At 39.3% G+C, this 5561-nt stretch overlaps 1 pseudogene; it reads right to left on the reverse strand.

The window, feature by feature from the left end:
* Positions 1-939: 939 nt before the first annotated feature.
* Positions 940-1500, reverse strand: LOC148849423 (auxin-responsive protein SAUR67 pseudogene; annotated as a pseudogene).
* Positions 1501-5561: the final 4061 nt, after the last annotated feature.

The following is a 5561-nucleotide window of genomic DNA, read 5'->3' on the forward strand; positions in this document are numbered from 1 at the left end:
CAGATAAAAAACTTTAAACAGTCTGATGAGAATTTTTTCAAAGTTAACTGGCAGAACATTAACAAAAGGGGGTCTTTGTCTAACAGCTAAAGTTCGGGGAGTCTTTATTGTAAAAAAAGATACAATGGAGACTTTGTCACTAACCCCATTAGTACAAATTAAGGGGGTCTTTATAATTACTCTTTATGTTTTTTAACAAAGTTCAAAGGTTGTTAAGCCAAAAATCCAATTAAATGGAAGGTCAAAACCCACCATTTAAGGTGTAATTTTGGATGTATTGTTATATTTTGCTTGATGTATGTATTTCATTACATCTGGAAAACAATATTTTATCCATAAAAGCACTCTTCAATTTGATGGCTAAATACATTGCAGACATGTTTACTTTTGGAAGACTATTTTTTGGTAGGGTTCACATTCACAAAAGAACTCGGACTGGCACCCCATAGAGCATACCAACATGCACATCTTGAGATGCATTAGGAATATCTCCTATGTACTTGTCATAGGGAGATGTTCCCAATACAAAACTAAGATGTATTGTGGGGGCACGTGTGGGGCACAAATTCCTCACAAAAGGGTAGATCTTGATTGGCAGTCCCAACCACTGTGTGTAAAATTAATGGTTTATTTCTCAAGTAAAAGTATTTAATTTCCATTTGAACTTAAATTTTCTATAACATTAACTATTATTTATTATGTATATCAATAGCAGGGGCCAAAACCACTAGATCACAATCACAATTATAATTTAGTTAAACAAGAGGGACTTCTCAAGATAAAGTGAGCTCGATATCATTTTCATCCAAAATATCTGCTGAAGATACAGCAACAGAACTTGTATTTGTGTATGTATAATCATTTACAAATTCAAAAAAAGAAAAAAAAAATACTGAAGATCCCCAATGATCCCAGGGGTCATAGCAATATATGACTTGTTCAAAAGCCATTTACAGGTATAGGCCGAATACCCAGTTCTTGATGGAGAGAAGAAGATAATGAGCACCGACTTATAGGTAGGGTCATAATTAAGGCCTTCTCTAATTCTCTTGAAGGACGTCTTTGCACCATCGAGATGATGTATTCTGCAAACGTTGAGTCGCATGGCAATGTGATTGGCCCATCACTCGGTAGTCCAAACTCTTCTTCAGACATTCTGAGCAGCTCTATGAAGATGGGATTGTTGAGATACGTCAATGGAATAACAAAACGTTTCTGATCAGCCGTGTATATAACGAAGTGGTCTTTAACAGCCACCATTGCGCTGCACTCATCCACATCCCTCTGCAGTTTAGTTCTTGGTGATGAGATTCTTCTCCTGCCGATAGCTGCCAACTTCTGCCACTTTCTTGCCATGGCAAGAAGCTTCCTGTTGTTGATCATGTTTTGTTGTGTGAGCTTGAGAAAACTAAGGGCCTTGAGGATGAAGGAAGAGATTTGCTGAGGTTTCTGAGAAGAGAAGAGAGATTGTTTTGGAGATGGAGAGAGAGGAATGGCCATAACTTAGTTATATAGAATTGCCAGAGAAGAGTAGCTTTCCTTGTGTCGGGTTGCATGGGATGCATAGTCATGTGATGATTGGACTATTAAGTTCCATCAAGATTAAAGAGTTTGGCAACTTGGCATGATAGATTGTTGAGTGAATATATGATGGCCTCATGGAGATAACAAGGCGTCACATTGGATGTTGGATTTCTTTCTTCTCAATTGGTTAGGCAGAGGACATACCGGGTCCATCTAATTTAATGTGCCAACTCATAGACTGAACTTGTTGGTGATAACTGAAGTACTACTACTGTACTGTACTGCTGAAGAGTGAAAATAATCTCGTGAAACAACAATACAAAGGAGTCAAAGGGAAGCACTGAGTGAGTCGCTGGGGATATATATTCTGTGTCTGGATTTCAGACCGCACATCCATTACCCATCCTTTTCTCACCTGGACATATAACGTGGCTAGGTGGGTTATTGATTGAAACTTGTCGGGCCAACTCATATCCTATGGGACTCTATTTCACTTATTTTGGCAAGTTTTTTTGGATAACCCTAAGTTGAAGGTGGTTTGATGGTGGCATCATGATTGTGTAAATAGGTGGGCACATCTCAAGATAAAAGATCAAATTGCTGCAACAAGTACCACTCTTGTATGGAGACACTAACAAACTTACATTTGCATCAGTAAAAGTGAACTCAAAATCATTTTCTTTCAAAAATTTTGATTATGATACAGCTATAGAATTTGTATATGTATAATTATTTACAAATTCCAAATGAAAGAAGAAAATTATTGAAGAGATCTTGCATGGTCCCGACGGTAACAGAAATATGATGATTTGTTCCAAAGCCATTGCCAAGTATAGGCCGGATACTTTGTTCTTATTGGAGATAACCCTCATAACCGACCAGCTTTGGAGATAATCTTCCTAGAGGTTATCCTATCGGATACAGAGCCTCTAACTAATCCAGATCCAACCTGGACTCTAAGAAAGATAAGGATAAGGATTGTAAATTAAGATCAAGATAATCCATCCTGTACTCTATCTAACTTTCTATTGTTATCTTGTACATATCATTGTATGATCCAAACTCTTCACTACAGTCTATAAATACCACTAGCTTCAGTGCTCCAATTCACTGAAGTATATTCCCTCATATCTCTCTCTAATTTTGTTATTTCTTCAATTTGAACATGGTATTAGAACCGATGGGTTTTTCTCAAGGGAGAAATGGCAGCTAAACCAATGTGGATGCTTATTCGAATATTTCAAGATCGACATCTTCGATTCCTTCTCTTCAGAACGTGACGCACTACCTTCCCACCAAGCTAGGCAGTGACAACTACCTACTATGGCAAGCACAGTTCCTTCCTATACTCTGACATCACCATCTAATGGATCTTATTGAAGGGAAAAAACAACCTCCACCAGAGATGATACCTGATCCAACAGGCGAAGGGAGTATCTTGAATCCAGAGTATATCAAATGGTATGACACTGATCTACTTGTTCTAAGTTGGTTAATTTCTTTTCTTACTGAGGGCGTCATGGCCCATGTTTTGGAATTTTCGACTTCAATAGAGGTATGGTTCTCTCTGGCTACTTCTTACTCAACCCATGCTAGATCTCGCATCCTGCAACTTAGGAAACAGTTGTACAGTTTAAAGAAGGGATCTTTATTTATTTTTGCTTACATTCAAAAATCAAAATCTATAACAGACAGTTTATCTATTGTTGCTAAACTTGTTCGTAAATCTGATTTGGTTTTATATATTCTAGCCAGGTTAGGCAATGAATATGAGTTTGTTGTGACTGCCATAACCAACAGACCAGATGCGCATACCCTTGGATATATCCTTTAGAATGAAAATCTTATGTCTTTGAGATCTTTCTAAAATTTAAATGCCATGTTGAATTGTTCTTCAATTCCAAAATTCATGATTTTCAATCTAATTAGGGAGGGGAGTATTGCAAGCTCTCCTCTTATCTTGGCTCATAGGGTATCTCCTATCCGCACACACATGAAAAGAATGGAATAGTTGGGAGGAAACATCGTCACATTATTGAATCCACCCTCGCTCTACTGTCTACCTCCAAGCTCCCCTTCTCCTTCTGGGGTGATGTAGCAGAGACAGCCGTATAATTGATTAATCGGCTCTCATCTCCCACTTTCCAAGGTTCATCTCCATTTCAGAAGTTGTTTCAGAAGACCCTAGACTACATTATGCTATGGTGTTTTGGATGTGCCTGCTATCCTCTTCTTCGACCATACAATGCTCATAAGTTCCAGTACCGCTCTTTGCAGTGCATTTTCCTTGGCTACAATCATTCTCATAAAGGGTATAGGTTCCTTCACCCGTCGATAGATCGAGAATTTATTGCCCGCCATGTGGTATTCGATGAAGGACTATTTCTTGGAATTCCTCTGACTCCATCGTCCACCAGTACAATAGCTCAACCGGGATTCTATCTACATGTACCTTCACATCTCCCAGCATCTCATGTATCTCTACCTTCAGTTCGGCCGCCAAATACAGCACCTCTTCCTGACCGCACCACTTCCAATTCGGCTGAGAACTCTTCTCCCGTACAAGCTCTTGTCCACAGGAAATAGCATTTTCGTACGATGGAGGACTTGTTGGCTCACACACCAACTGTACCACCACCCTCTTGACAACATTCTATGACCACTCATTCTATGGATGGCACTTTCCCTGCTCGATCACATATCACCACTCGGTATCCCATTCCAACCGCCTTACTTAGTTCTCTCTCCTATGAAATGGAGCCCTGCTCCTATACAGATGCAGCCAAGTCTGCTCAATGGAGGTCGGCTATGTAGCTGGAATTTGACATTCTTTTGAAAAATCAAACATGGGATCTCATGCCTTATCATTCTTCCATGAACGCAGTTGGTACTAAATGGGTGTATAAAATTCAAAGGAAATCAGATGGTTCTTTGGAGCGGTACAAGTCCAGACTTGTTGCTCAAGGTTTTCATCAGGTACCTGGCGTTGATTTCACTAATACTTTTAGTCCAGTAGTCAAACCAGTAATGATTTGTACCATTTTAGCTCTTGCCACTACTCATAGGTAGTCTATACGACAACTGGACATCAACAATTCTTTTCTTCATTGACTTATAACAGAGGACATCTATGTTCGCCAACCCAAGGGGTTTGAACATCTTGACTACCCAGACTATGTCTATAAGCTGAAGAAGGCCTTGCATGGACTCAATCAAGCCCCTTATGCCTAGTATTCTCGTTTGGCTTCAACTCTTCTTCATTTGGGGTTTCACAACTCTGTGGCTGATCCCTCTTTATTTATTTACAAGAATAAGTCTATTGTTGTTTACATCTTGGTGTATGTTGATGATATCATTATTACCGGAAATTCTCCATCTGTTGTTTCATCTCTCCTTTAGCAGATCTCTATCGTCTTTCCTGTAAAGGATCTTGGCACATTGCATTATTTTCTTGGCGTTGAGGCGCAATGGACCTCTGTTGGACTTGATCTATCGTAGAAACGGTACATTCTGGACTTATTGCATCACACCAAACTTGATGGCACAAAACCCTGTAGTTCTTCGATGGCAGCATCTTCTTGGCTAAGCAAGACATCATGCACCCGTCTCTCTGATCCATCTGACTATAGGAGCATTGTTGGTGCACTATAGTATATTACTCTCACTAGACCGGATATCTCCTTCTCAGTCAACAAGTTTTGTCAGTTCCTTCAGACTCTGACTGATGAACATTGGTCTGCGGTTAAACGTATCTTGCGTTACCTTAAGGGAACCCTAGATCATAGTCTGCATTTTGCTGCATCCTCTGCTCCACTTTTACTAAATGACTTCATAGATGCTGACTGTGTTAGACAGTGTATGCCCTTATCTCTAATCAGCATGATGTACATTATGACATTTATTGTAAATGAATAAAGCACATATTTGATTCATGCTATTATGGTGTGTTTCTATGTAATACCCTTAAACTGGACACATATGAGACTCGTGTTAGCTTAGAATCTTTACAGCCGTTGGGTAGATCTGGGGAAATTTAT

The sequence above is a fragment of the Nelumbo lutea genome, chromosome 6 (genome assembly GCF_056320005.1).
Source record: "Nelumbo lutea isolate HS-2025 chromosome 6, American lotus-T2T, whole genome shotgun sequence".
Classification (NCBI taxonomy): domain Eukaryota; kingdom Viridiplantae; phylum Streptophyta; class Magnoliopsida; order Proteales; family Nelumbonaceae; genus Nelumbo; species Nelumbo lutea.